The following is a 15671-nucleotide window of genomic DNA, read 5'->3' on the forward strand; positions in this document are numbered from 1 at the left end:
CTAACAGAAAGTCACTTAGGAAAATCTCTAGCATAGCACATTAGTGCAAATGTATGCCACATGCAAACTCCACTGAACAGAGTAACATGAGGGCTTAATTTGGCCTGCTAATTAAACTTGAGAAGGAGATTGTGGTCAGACAGCAGCTGTGGGAGGAAAGAATGAACAAGCTCAGACTTTTTGTTCATCTGGTCATGCTTTTCATCCCTGTTTAACTATCTGGCAATTACTGTGTATATGTTTTTGTTGTTTTTTAAAATGTAGCCTGCAAGTGAATCTGGTTAGGGAGGAGCTGCTGTTTCTATCCTCCCCTGTGGCTTCACCCCACTGTGAAGGCCAGGTTTAAGATGATAGGGTACCTGGCCTTGTGTTAGTGCCGACTGCTTTCCTTAGGCTTTCCTTGGAGGACTATTCACATTAATTTATTCATGGAATGTCATGGTGCTGAGTTCTGAGGAGGGGCATGTGCTGGTCTTTTGTACCCTGCTTCTGTTTTGTATATTCTCGTGGAGCCCTTGTGTCTACTGCCTGATAGTTAATCCCACTGATAGTGTGATTTAATAAGAGGAAAGAACGATATGGCTGCATCCTGCCCATTATGCCCTTAGGAAGGAGATTTTTATTTGCTGTCAGATGTCACTGATGGAGCATTTGGCTTCCTTTCATCAAGTGACAATTGCAGTTTTAAGAGTACAGTATAGAGTGCCACTTTAAAGCAAAATGTCTCAATTCACAAGTGAGGGAAGGATAAAGTTGTGCAGCTGGAGGATGTTATTTCTTCTCAGCAGCTGTCATTGAAAAGGCATGGAAAGGCTCTAGATGTCAGGTGTCATAAATGCTCCAACCAGGGTTTGTCACATGTCTGATAATATCATGTGAAGTGTTGGAAAAAAGTTTCTGTATACATTGAAATTCTTCTGTAGACAAGTTTGTCCTGGAATTTGCTACACTGAAGTTTTAGGAAGTCAGAAGTTAGTAGAAGTGAGATCAGCAGCAAATTGTGTGTTTTACCAGAGTAACAGAGGATTTTTATGTCACTCTAATCAAAACGTGACTTTTTCACACATCAAATCTGTCCATGACAACTCCTACAGCCTTGCTCCCAACTCCCCAAGTCCTTAGATGTATCTACACAGTGCCACCTGCACCTTCTAAGGACAGATATAAGTATGCAGTAGGGGCCATGAATTCAAATGGGGAAAAAAGCAGTATTCCAGTCTTAGACATGATTTTACACAGGGAAAATGTTATACTGCATGCCCTCTGTGTACTCTACTAGCATTTCTCAAAATTTCTCTTGTATACCTCTATCTCCTTATTTCATAATCTTCATCTCTGGCATAGGAGAACAGGAGAATAGTGGAAGCCATGAAGAATATCCAGGACTTTTCACTTGGTTTTCATTTCTCCATTTTCCCAACACTTTCTAGAATGCATTCAATGTGATCTGTGCTTGACAACTACTACATTATCCACATACAGAAGCACTGACTATGAGACAGTGAGGAAAAACATGAATTTAGCAATTTTTTAGGTCCAATGCCTGGTGACAGCTGGGGCTGGAAAGGGCAACATTTGAATCTTATTTAGTGGTTTGCTTGGCCTTGGACTCTGGTGTTAACATACAGGTTTTCTGTAATGTCCTGCTCCTTTTCTGTTGGCACTGGTTGGCTTTCTCTGCATATCAGTTGTCAGCTACTGAAATCAGAACATCTTTTCCTATTCCAGCTGGCAGTTGCCAAAGCTGTGTGAAAAGAAGTGGATATACAGAAGAACACTTCCATTTGTTGTTATGTCAAGTGAAGATGTAACATGAGCAACATAAGGATGTTTACTGATGCGGGGGCTACCAGGCACGGAGTGCTGGAATTTTGCTTAAAGGAAGTAAGCCAGATGGGAAGAGAAAAGAAATCCCAAGCTATAAAGTGCCACTTTGCTACAGGTGAGTCTAAAGAATAAGCGGCATCTTCTTGTCTGTTAGTGCCTCCACGCAAAGAATCATTTGACACATACCTGTTCATTTAATCCATTTTTAGATGAAATTATGAAAAAGTTGCATACAGTATTCCACCCTGCACTGAGTTCATATTGTTCATATACAGTTCTATGAAGTAAGGATTACTGGGCCCCACTACGCTGTTTTCTTTCTGTGATTTAAAGAGTGTAGATCAAGGCCAACAAGGAGAGTGAGCTATAGAAGTATCAGTGACACTTTACTTGTTTTGCATTGTGGATGATAAGTCCATGAGTATTGTGGATAACTGGAGTGATCATCTTTATGGAAGTCTCCTAAGGAAAAATGATTTAATTTGGTGCTGTTATAGCTGCCTTGGTTTAAATCAGAAAGGAATTCAGGGGTGTAGATTTTATGATAATGATCTTTGTACTCTAGTCAGTACAGAAGGAACAGGTTGGATTATAATGAGAAAGGCTCAAGTGGTTCAATTTACCTGAAGTGATACTCGTTGGTTCAGAATTAGACTGATGAAAAAGAAGGTTGACTGGACAAAACCTCTTTAGAATTCAATGGCTTCAAAATCCAGTTTAACTGAATTTTACAGAAATTTGTCAAAATAAATTAGAAAAAAATATTTGTAACTGCTAAAGATCTTTGCTATTTCCTGTAGTTATGAAGCAAGCACAAATATATGCTTTTTATTTATTTATTTATTTTCTTGTTGCTTTGGGCATCTATCTAGCTGTTGTGAAGTATTTGTTTATGTAACATTAAAACACTTTTTAAATTTTCTACCATTCTTCCTGCTGACTGCATTTAATTACTTAAAGAAACAGTACATATAGTATTTATAGTGTTTTGGAACCACACAGTATGAAATGAATTCACTTGATTTCTCGTGACTGCTGCCTATAAGTTTATTCATGTGTTCCTGTTTGTAGTACTTGGGATTTTTTTGAAGTTGCTTGTTATTTTTCAAAATGTTCACCTTTGGAGGTACAGATTTCAGAACTAGACTCTGGCTGACATTTGGGCAAGAGTTATATCTTTGCAATATCTGAGGAGAAAAATGGTGTCTTCATTTTTGAGTTAAGTTGGAGTGGAATAACTTAGAACAATTCATTCATTGTAAAAAGAAAATCTTAATGTTGGGAACAGTATCTTTTCAGCAATAGCCAATGAAACAGGCAGATTGGTGACAGGTATAGCCTTATTACCTGAACAGATAGTTAAAAGTTTCTTTTTCAGTTCTTCTATACTAAATCATAAATTAACCTGTAAGGTATTTTTCTTGCAGAATGCATTGGGTTTTGTAGATCTTCAGAATCAGTATCCATTCTCAGTGATCCATAAAAAGGTTGCACATAGAAACTTACTTGGGATATTTCCAAAACCTGCTCTATACTTAAAACAACGTAATGAATGCAGTCATAACAAATGATAAATACTGCATTTAGATTTGAGCATAAGGTTTGTTTCCTGTTTTGCATGAACTGTAAATAAATACTCTGACCACTTGACTGTCTATCTGTTCTTACAATTTTCTGTAATACATTTGTATTGTATGTTGAGTAAAATGTGTTTTTTAAGATGAAAGCATGGTTTGATTTTCATACAACAGTAACAATGACAGGAAGAAAGGGATACAAAAATGTCAATCTTTCACATATAATGAGAACAGGCTACATTTGCATTATTTCCTGTGCTTAAGTTTCATTACAGTAATTTTCCCAATGAATACATTGGGAATGCTATTTCCTCTTCTCATTACCATCTTTGTCATGGACAGGAGGCTATAGAATTGTAATGATTCAGTTATTTAAACCTTTTTTGATAGTCTCTGTATTTTGAATGACCTCTCTGTTTCACCTTTTCCCTAAGGTTACTGAGCTTGAGGATAGGAATTACTTTCTAATCAAATTACTCAACAATGAAAAGGGCAAAGTAGTTTAGACTGTTATCATCACAATTACAGAGATTATAGCAAGGATGAGAAGAGAAAAAAAATAAAAAGAAAGCATAGTCTGAATCTTTCACTAGCTCTTCACTACAGTGCAAACTGTAGTAATTATTGTATGCGAGTCTGATACAAACCTAAATGGAAATTATAGATCCCCACATAGAAGTGCTGAGATCTCTCGGGCTTTGGATAATATATTATCAGGGGTAGTGTTGGCTTTGATGTCAAAAATCTAAACACCCACAGTCCAAAACACTGGTGATCACTGACACTGTGATCTCTAAAATTTCTGCTGTCTTGAAAAAATGTATAGATGTGATTGGTCATGTGCTTTTGAAATATTTCAGTAATGTTAGTTTATATATTCAAATGGGAGGAGAATATCCCTCTACATTAGGATCCAAGATGCTGGCCAGTGACATGGATTGAAATGGGTTGCAAACTTCTTGGGATCCTCGGGTCCTGGGGGAAAATTGTTATGTGAAAAGTACTTGGTAAAAATGAACATTTGTGTCAAGATGTGAAGTTGCCATACAGTGTGACTGGGTGGACTCTGCCAGCCAAATAACTCTCATCATTTAAGAGCATGACTGAGTAGTCTGTGATGCTTCACAGACATCTGAGATACTCAGCTGAGAATATTAAATCATAAAAGCCAAGATTAAGGATTCAGTCCTTTCCACTATCATTCAGCGCCTGAATGTATTCACCGACCATTCTAAATGGTAAATACTCTTCACAGGTGTATGCTCTGTACTTTCTATAAAGCTTGTTTTCCTACACTGTGCAGGAACATTGCATGAGAGACTCATGGAAAGTGTGCAAAGAACAAATATAAGCAAAGGATTTATCTGCAAAGAATTTTTAGAGTACAGGGATGCTGTATTTACTCACTTTCTCCAATCTTAATTTGAATAAATAAAGTGGTGCCATGGGACATGCTGCAATACTGATAATGAGTTTTATACTCATTCACCCTGAGAAATTTCAACAGATATAGTTTGCCTATCAAATGGATTTAAAATTGTATTGTCACTGCCTTGCTTTCTGCACTGATTGCTTTTGTATTGCAGCTCCATGCCTCAATAGACACTTTGATTGTCTATATCTGCCACATTGTTCACATAAGTCTCCCTATAATCTGTAATATGAAACCCTTCGTTTTAATACTAAAACTCAACATGTGCTCCTACAATGATTATTAACTTAGAGAAATGGCAGCCAAAATGATATTTTGCTTTCTACTCCCTATTCTTTCTGCGTATGTTGCATGGGAGGCAACAATCTACTTAGTTCAACAGCTTCCGTAGTGAAGGGAGCATTGCAGAACGGATGTTGTGGGTACAGCTGCAGACATTTCCACGGTTTTGATTACCATGCTTCTCACAGCTATAATAATAAACATTGACTACACTTGGCTTAGCCATTATTTGAAATTCATAAGATCTGAATCTGAACTTCCAGGACAAAGTATGACTGCAACTTAATAAATCTTCTAGGCATGAAGTCCATTTCAATGCATTACCTTAAGAACGAGCGTTACATGTTTTAAGACTTGATCTAATACACTGTAGTCTGAATTTTATCAGAAGTGAATCAACTTCACTGCAATTCTGAATGGTTATTCCTCTTTTTTCTTCTTCTACTATTAGAAGTTATTTAAAACATTTTCAGCTCAGTTTCCTAAAGAAAGGAGGCTACTGCAATCATTGCTGGATTAATGTGTGGATACATGTGTGTTCTACTGTCCCCTTATCTTATAACTACTGAATTTCTTGGTCTATTCCAACCAGTCCGAGAGAAAAACAGTAATCTCAAAGATATTTTTTTTCACTGACTTTATAAAATATGTAGCTGGGTGGAGACAGAAAGAACTGTCTTCCTCTTTCTCCAAGAAAAGGCTACAGTTTGAGCACAGTCCCAACAGCAGATGAGACACCAGAGAACCCAGTTGTAGGACATAAATCCATAGGAAGTTATTTCTGGAAATAACTTGCTAGGGATAAGAAGTGATAGGTATAAGGAATGAAAAGAGGAAAAGTTAGAATTGAACTAGGAGATTGAATTCACAGAATAAATTTTGAATTTTGTTTCTGTTTGTATTTTTTTTAAAAACTTAAGTCTTCTCATTTAAGAATTTCATAATACTTAATAAAGGTTACCTCATATTTTTTACATTCTATTTTTTGCCTGAATTCTCAGTTCCATGCTTGCTTCCACTCTGTCAGCAACTAAACTAAGGTACAGGGATTAAGTAGATGATTGAAGGCTCTGCTCTGGTTATATCTCCGGAGCACACTTCTCTGAGCAAAGTACTTGGGTACCAGAAGCATCACAGTCATTCTAATTGAATGGTCTTTTAAAGAGTTAATTGCACTTGGCAAGTAACTTCAAATTGTGGTATATATTATAGATATACCATCCATCAGAATAATAAATATCTCAAATTCCAGTATTTACACTTTAGGTGACACCCTGAAATTTCCCTTAATCCATGAGAAAATACTGGTTTATTGTGCTTTCCCTTAGACATGGGCTTTTAAATACTTAGTGTTAGGAAACCCAACCCAACCTTAACTCTTTGAAGAAAGATGAAATCTAAAGAAATAACCTCATAGACTGAAACGGAAACATGGAACACCCACAATTTGTTTCAAATTTTAATACTTTTGAGGCTATGCTAGCTTCACAATACCCTAATACATTTTAAAAATGAATTAGAGCATATTATTTATTTGTTGTTAGCAGAAGAACTATTCACATTTCTCTTTGAGGTTACTATGTCTTCTGATTTCAATATGTTTCTAAGCATCTACTGAAACACCTGAGAATTAAGTTTTAATGTCAGGCGAGTATGTTTATGTCCAGTAAAGCAAAATTGTACACCCTAGTCCTCTTTAGGGGGTCTCTCTAAAGTGTTATCTTTAACAATTCCTGGCAAGACTAGAAAACAAAAGGGATATCAAAGGATCACTTAGGGGAAAGATTTGTTTTTCAAAATTAATATAATGAAACAGCATTTATCATTTCTCAGCCTTTACTTTCCACCCAAACTAAATTCAATCATCTATTTAACTCACACTTTAGGATTTGCATTTGAGCTTGATGGCAAGAATAAAGTGAGATAAATTAAATTAATATTCTTGCTGATACAATTAGTTTAATAACTTTTCCATTTCCATTCCCTTTTTATCGCTTTATCACAATTCGATAACATACTACAGTAAACCAGAGCTTCAATAAACTTCTCTCTGTGCCCAGCATGAAGAGATTAGGATTTCTTGTTTTATTGCTCATATTGTCATATCTCGCCTTATATAGCACCTTTTATTGCAAAAGGAAGCCAGGCGTTTTGATATAAAGAAGAATGACATTTCTCAGAGTTGATATGTGTGGACTCCTGAAGTGGAACAGAGACCTTTTCCACAGCCACCAGCAATGTCATACAACCATTAAGACAGAATATGGAGAGAAACTGCAGAGGGATGTGATAGGTTTGCTGGGATCTTGGGTCTTCCAGGACACAGAGGACAAGTACACAGATGCAGACACATGCATACTCATTTGTGCGTGGGGTTTTTGATACGTGATACTTACACACCCATGCAAGAGGTGCTCTGCTTTTATATTTTTGGGGCTTTACCTGGATGGTTTACAGATCGTCTGCAGAGGTGAACTTTTCTCTTTAACCTGGGGCCACTGAACAAGACTGTGAAACTGCTGCTGCAACCATTGCCAGCAAATGGCAGCCTCCATGCATTCTGCATGCTGGAGTTGCCATGTTCAAGTAAGGGCAAGTCCCACACTCCCCAAGACGATCTTCCATATTAGGTGTCATGAAGAACTTTTCTGTGATATTGCTAGTATTTATCAGTGCAAAACAAACACCAAATGTATACACATGTATATACACAGACACTCCCCACCAACTAAGATGTCCTTCTGAGCAGAAAGGACAGATCTCTGTGGGAGTTGTGCAGCAGTAATTGTGTTGGGTTAGCAATCTATTAACAACGGCAGTTTAGCCACTGTGTCCATAATTGTCCTCTGTGTTTAAAGGAAAGATTAATATATACACATACAAACATTTCAAGCCCATGTGTGGGCTGGTTAATAGTTTACCAAGTGTTATCAGCTAGCTTAGTCCTCCCACTTATCCATGCTACTGCTGCCAAATGTGCCTGGAGCAATTTTTAGTAGAAGGGTTATTCATTATACAAATAGGTAGTGCTTTGGTCCTCAGGGCTGTTCCAGGTGCAATAGAAAGTGAGAAACCATTTCAGGGAAAGAATTTCAGTCCACTGCTCCATCCCAGACTTCTACATGACCTTGGTCAAATCCTTTAATCTGAACTTTTCACATATAATCAGGCTCGTAGGTACAGGTGTGTAACAGCACTGGCTCTGGGAGTGGAGCTGGGTGCCTAATGTATGCAGAAAGATGAGCCCCTTGGATAGGTATCTCTTTTGTTTATGCCAGCTAATTAGAAAAAAATAATGAAATCCATTTCTTCTCTGAAGGTACAGAGAAAGAATAGGGAGAACAACAGTGCCCAACTTTAAATGGTGGTTTAGAGGTAAAATCCTTCCATTGGGTGGTAGAAGACCTAGGTAAATAAATTTTACATGTTGTAACTTTTTATCCTGATAATATTCAGCTGAAACTGTTTTGGTTTCATGAAGGTCTAGAAGAAGAGCCCTCCTGAGGTAGTCCTGACAGGCTATTTAATTCTGCAGAGCTCTGCAACTGCTGAAGCAAAACACACTCAGCCATCACAAAAGAACTTAAGCATACAAATAGTGAAAGAAATGGAAAATAAAGAAGATTTGTAGATCTAAAAGAAAAAAAAAGTAAGAAAAAAATACAAAAAGTTGAAACAAATTCCACTGTTTATTTATTTATTTATTTTTAAATATTTTTAAAGGGTCATTGGTACTGTGGTTAAGGTTCTCAGGACTTCTGGGCTCTTTGTCAGACCCTCTTTTCAGTGACTTCTATTATTTTTTTCTGGGGAGAAGCTGTACAAGGACCTCAGCAATTACTTCTGACTGTCAAGACACAGTCTGTTTTTTTTTTTTTTTTTTCATAATTTATTCCATGTTGAAAAGTGCAGTCATAAACACAATTTATAAAGTAATGGGAATTTGAAAATCTACTGAAAAATATTCTTCAGGCTATCACACAAGACTAAAAATTCAAATATAAAGAGTTTTCAAAACTCTCCATAAATTGATGATTGATCCTAGAATAAATCCTAGGAATTTCTATTACTAGGCTCCCTTCAAGATCAGACACCACACCTGTTTACTAAAATATGCTCTAAGAATACATCATGACTTTGCATGCATTTCAAAACTTTAAGAAATAAAAATGCTTGAGCTGGAGGACTATTTTATATAATATATATTATATGATATATATTATAATAAAGATATAATATTATATAATAATTATATAATATATAAAATATTATATAATAGGATTACATTGGACACTGAGTTTCCCTAAGTCCTAACAGTGTGTGACTTAGCTAAGTTAGACTGTTCACAAAAGGTAATAATTTAATATATATCATCTACTTTACAATTTTTGGTCATTCAAGGTAAAACAACTTCACAAAATGAGGAATGGCTTGGTTGGTTACTCAGATATTTCCTGAAGAGATTTCAAACCATATTCTGCTCTCATGTGACCCCTTGTGAACCTATTGATCTACATATAGCCTTCAGTGAGTCTCTGTGGACTGAGAACAAGTGGATCAACAAGAAATTTATTTTGATTTGGATGACACTCTTTGCAGACTTAGCAAAATGAATTTCCTATGTATTTGACATTACCTAAGAACATGGATATTTGGACACAGTGTGGATCAGCTAGTGCAAGGTAACAACATATATGTTGTAACATAGTCATAGACCAGAGTTTTTTCATTTGGATACAATCACAGCTCTCACCGACGTTACTAGGCATGACTATCACCGTTTCTTAAGGTAAATGAGTGTTAGTTAAGTGACAGTAGATATGAAGTAGGGGACACAATGAGTTTGCTACTATGGGCAGTGACAGCAAATCCCAGCAGCCTCAAATTTCTGGAAAGCAGACTCAGAGCCTGACGATCAAATGAATAGAACAGAGAATCAATGGCAGTGAGAAAAACAAGCAGAAAGGACCAAGAAAAGCAGGAGACAGAGAAATAACTGTGGCATAACTGAAGGAAAGCCAAAGCAAAAAGCAGCAGCTTTTGGGACAGACTGATTGTTAAAAAGACAGATTTAGGATGCTGAAAGAAAAAAAAAAATGACATTCTATTGCTTGTTCCTGCTGCATCAGGGATTTATGCTTGTTCCTGGTAAAGAAAATGGGTTGTACCAGAGCAATCACAGACTCTGTCATCAATTTATCCCCCTAACGAAACAATTGAGAAAACCCCAAATATCTGGTTAACTATTTGGATAAAAAGAATAAGGATATAAAAGAGAGAACAATATTTCCAGCTGTGGAATTTGCTAGATAGGCAGTGAAGTGTGCTGTTCAGCTGAGTTTTGCATAAGAAGTACATTTATGTTGCATTTCTAATGCAAATTGCCTGTATTTTACATGGACAGAATGAGTCCTTGCTGGCTTGATCTTCAGCTTTTCAAATCAATAGAAAGACTCTAATATATTTTCAATAGACTTTGGAGCAGGCCCTTCCTCCCATGCTCTCAAAACGACTTACAATCAATTTATGGCAAAAATCCACTTCAGAAAGCCTGAAAACTACAAATATGCAGTTTCATGGGGAAGCTAGCATCAGCTGTCTAAAAATAGACTCAATTTCAATATACTGATCCAGATGCCTGCCTGTGAAGAATTTACTCCCTGTGCATATGCTATCTCGCTTATAGTGGCTTGAACAAGAGGCAGAAGACTATGTTTAAGGAGGAGATGACAAGTGACTCTTTTTATCGAATGTTCTCTACACCAAAATGGAAATACTCAAGGAGTTCATTTTGATGACGAGTTATTTCTTACCCCCTCCCCACAAGTAACTTTTCAGGCTACTGATATCAGAAGTGTTATAGGGAAATGGATCAGCTTCCCTAATGGATCAGCATTGAAATGGATCTGTTACTTTCCTTACAGATGAGTCTGTAAAGAACCTTTTTATATAGTCTATACAGCCTGTTATAATGCAGTGGCTTTTTTTTTTTTTTTTTTTTTTTTTTTTTTTTCCCTCTGGCTATAGCCGTACCTTGGCTTTTGGGAGTATTTTTCAGCTCCTGGCTGTGGGGGCACATGTCAGCAGCGTTCTGGCTACTTGAGCTAAAACTTGGGGGAAATACCTCTCTCTCTTTGTGCTTCAATGTCCAAACAAAAAATACACACATACACTGGCTGGAATGTGGAGCACAATGTGCACCAACAGGTCTGCCAATCTGAACAATCAGGGGATGAAGAGAGTGGATGTTTTACCGAGTTCACATCCAAGTAATAAAGATACAGACTCAGAACACTAAACCGAGAAACAGAGCATATATGTTAAACCCCCAGCAATCATGTGGGGGTATATAAAGAGTGGCGGGCCTGAAAGATTCAGTGAGCAGAGTGGGCTGACAGAAAATTATGGACTTGCAAATCCAAAAGGGCACAGAACATTTTGCAGTTCAAAAGTGTGATAGAAAAAGACAATTAGGAAAGGAGATGAAGTATTGCTCTGAGGGGCAGATGGGGGAGTAGAGGAAGAGCAATGGGCCATTTATAGTAGAAAAGAACCTGGAGCAGTTTGTGAATAGAAGAGGAGAAAATGGGTGAAGATGAAGGATTGGTATTCTGGTTTAGGAGCTAATTACTTCCTGATGTGCATTTGACTCCTTGCAATGTGAAATAAGGGAGTTTGGGGAGTCCTGATTGAGGTTGGAAGGGGTCACAGAAGTCTTATGTTCCAACAGGACTTTTCTTTGCTATGTCATTTAAGTCCGTCACATTGAATCTGTACTATGAACAGTCTGGTGGGACAGCTGGAAAATTGGTAGAGATATTGATTACAGAGTGCCTGGTAGATTTAACTATTCCATATTTAACATTGTAATAACATTGCAATCAAATGCATATTGCTTTGCTAAGTTCCCGAGGATGAACAGGCAAAAGAACAAAAGTCTTGGTGCACAACTAACAAGCCATGTTGCTGAACATGAGACAGAAAAATCCCCCAGAGTGAACAGAAAACCTCTGGGCAGAGACACCCCCTTCCATGAATGTCAGAGGGAATGATGAATTTCATTATGAAATATCTGCCACAAGGACTTGGCAACAAGGAGACTTGGCCAGATCCTGTACTATCAGTCCTCTAGAAGGCAACTCAGGCCAGTAAGGAAGATGTCCAAAATGATGATGAGAGAGCTGTGAAGGTACCATATGCTCACTAGGGTACCCAACAGTGCAGCCAGTGAGAGAGAGGTACTCTAGAAGCTGATGGAGAGATCATTTTATTTCTTATGATAGGAAAACACTTCTTCTCTCCCCCTGCCCTTTCTCTCATATAAACCCCAGAATTCTTAAAAGTCTCCCCCCTCTCCCTGACCCCTAAAAAAGCACGTACATACCCAGGCATCTGTATACCCCTGACAAAGCTGCCAGCGTCCTGCTGCTATAGACAGAGATTTCATTGAATCAGTGGAGAACAGAGCCAGCTCCTGGTGTGAATGCACCTGCTAGCAAGGGCTGCCTATGATGACATCCTTCCTTTTCTCTCCCTCTGACTCTGTTTTTAAAACACTCCCCAGCATCTCCACCAACTGTTGATGAAGAATTTTCACTGTTTACATCCTCAGCCCTCCAGACTGTGGGAGAAGTGCATGGGGAGATTGCTCCCAGCTGACAGAATGGGAGCTCCCTGGCATTTCCAGACTTCCTGCTGTACAACTGGAACCTGCAAAGGGTAGAAAATGTTGCACTGAGCTGGGGTTTTAGTGGGATTACATCAAAGTGGCAGCCCAGTCTGTGAAAGGAGTAAAGACAGCTAGGTTTAAAAAAAAAAAAAAAAAGTACAGGAAATAACTATGCCTTTTTACAAAGTGAGGCTTATTCTGAATATCCCTTATCAGCGTACAAGAATTGTGACAGTACTTTTTAAGTCAGAAAGAACATACATTCTAGAAAATAAATACATGAGATTTTTTTTTCCCTCCTTATTGTTTTTACTCTTATTTTCACATCCCATTTCATCCCTAAATCTGTTGCTTCTAGGCAGTGAATCCTGGCATATGCTACCCCACACATGCATGCTTTGATGCTGATAGTTCAGGTCTGGACTTCTCTTTTGTTCCAGACCAGATGTTCTACTTCTCCCTGGTAATGGTTAACATGGCGCTACCTCATTATACACCTCTCTCTGGAAATTATGCCAGTGCTACTTCAGAATCATCCAAGAGCCATGCTGAATCAATGAGACAGCTGGCGCCCTCCCTGGGGATGGAGTGCTTTACCTTTTGGATTCAGGCAGACACTGTGAACAGAGATCCAGGATGCTGTGAATGATTTTTCATAGACAGGTGAGAACAAAAGAGCTTTGAAAACCTAATTCAATAGAATCTGGGAACACGGGGTCTATTGATTAAAAAAAATAATAAAAAAACACATACACAGTCCAGTTGCATTTTCATCTTAATTGATTTTTGTAGGAGATGGAAGAGTGAATTCTGTCAAACAAAAGACTCTATAGAAATCTTTTCTTTACTTACCATTAAGTAAGTACATTTTTGCATACACAACAGCTGTGTTGTGTTTGCAAAAATCAAATAATTCCTGAATAAAGCTCACAAACTGTAAATTGATCTCTTTGATCTTGTCCATAACATATGCTAATCCTCAAATATCCAGGGAAGAAGGGGATGAGATAATGCAAACAAAATAAACACCTGGTTAATATAAAACATTTGTAGATTGATGTTTGAGGCCAGGCCATAGTTAGTATATTTACTTTTGAAAAAAAAAAAAAGAAGTTGAGTTTACACGGAGAATTTAAAAAGGAAGACTTTGGTTTTGTTCAGTGAAGTCTCATTAAGCTGCAAGTTGGGAAATTCTCCTGAAAATAAATGAGAATAGGCTGCACTTAATTTTCTCTCTACAGTGTGTATACCTACTTTCGCAGGAGGTACTTGACAAAATCCATCATGAGTAAAGCATCCAGTTTCTGCAAACACTATGACTAAAATAGACTGGAGGATTCTCAAGATAATCCCTAGTGCTACTTATGAGACTTCCTGGCTGATTCATGTTAACAAGTTCAAACTGTCCTAAGGAGCACTCACTCTTCTGTACTTTGTACTACTTCCCTTACCTCCCACTCGGTATTTAATTTAGGATTGTAAGGTTAGGGACTGGTCTCTATTGCTTGGAAAGTCTCTCGATCATGTTGTATGCTGCCAGAAGCAGTGACTAATAATAGCCATTATCCTTCCAACACAGAAGATCCTCTAATATAACTAGATACGTTTCTGATGTCTCCCTCTGCCAGGGCTTCATGGAATAACATGTCCTGTCTTTACGAAGTCTGTTGAAATCAGTGTTAACACCTGATTTTAAGCACACTCCCTTGTTTCACCTCAACGGGTTAATTTTTCTTGGATGGCAAGTCTCCAGACCTACAAAACTCAATGAAGTAGGGATGGAAGTGTGAGGTACCAATGAAATCTGGGCTTCTGCCATCATTTTCATCAGGAAATGCACTGCCTGTGTGATTGCTGACAGAGATCTCTCTGTGTTTCCTTCTTTTCTGACTTTGGTATTCAAAGCAAGCACCGGTTTTGCTGAATAGAAAGAAATACAGCTGAGTCACATGTCTTGAAAGTGGCTGTAGGAAAAGACCTGAAAATGCATTAATATGACAGCCATCCTTCACAATAGTTTTTCTGCATCCTGTAGAGATCCTGCCTGGCAGAGAGAGCTATTTCCTTTAAAGAAAAGCACTGCAGTTGGTTTTTCTTCCCTGTCAGGATTATCTTTCAGCTGCTTTTATTTTGCTTAATCAAAACCAACTCCTTCCGCTCAAAAATTATGAAGGAAATTTAAATCTCAAAAAATATGGTATTTGTTAATTGCATACAAAATTTATCAATTCCTTGCAAATATGCAGGTCATCTGTATACCCATGGTGCTTTTTATCTCAATCCTCTTAAAAAAAAAAAAAAAAAAAAAAAGGAAAACAGGAAAAAAAAAGGTAAAAAGAAAAAAAAAAGGCTTAAATTTCACAACATTCCTATGAGGCAGGTAAATCTTTTCATAAAAGGATTATTTCACCCGTTACTGACATACAGGCACCTCCAGGGTGAAACACTGTGGTTGTTTAACTGCCTGTAGCCAAACAACAGAAGAAGTGAGGGGACAGGAAATGAAAACCATCCTATCCAATTTATTTTTAAGGAGCAAATAGATAGGCAGGATGTAAGGTTCACAGCTGGGATTTCACCCAGAGTAGAAGGAAATAATACACCTTACAGGAAAGTGGCATAGTATCTTCAGTGACTGCAAGTAGCAGACTCCTGGATTTACATGTTATCTGGAAGGCAGAATCCTCTGCAGCTCACTGCTCCTCACATTGCCCTGAGATATCAGCCTGAGAATTAGCATTGGAGGGGAAGATGCAAGCTACCAAATCACCATTTTTCCTCTTGGAGAAATTGAGATATTCCTTAGGGGTTCACTATGCAAATACTGCCCAGGCACTGCTGATGAGTTATGACAGTATCACAATGCAAGGTAGGAGGATGCAGC

This window comes from Oxyura jamaicensis, chromosome 2, assembly GCF_011077185.1.
Source record: "Oxyura jamaicensis isolate SHBP4307 breed ruddy duck chromosome 2, BPBGC_Ojam_1.0, whole genome shotgun sequence".
NCBI classification, from domain to species: Eukaryota; Metazoa; Chordata; class Aves; order Anseriformes; family Anatidae; genus Oxyura; species Oxyura jamaicensis.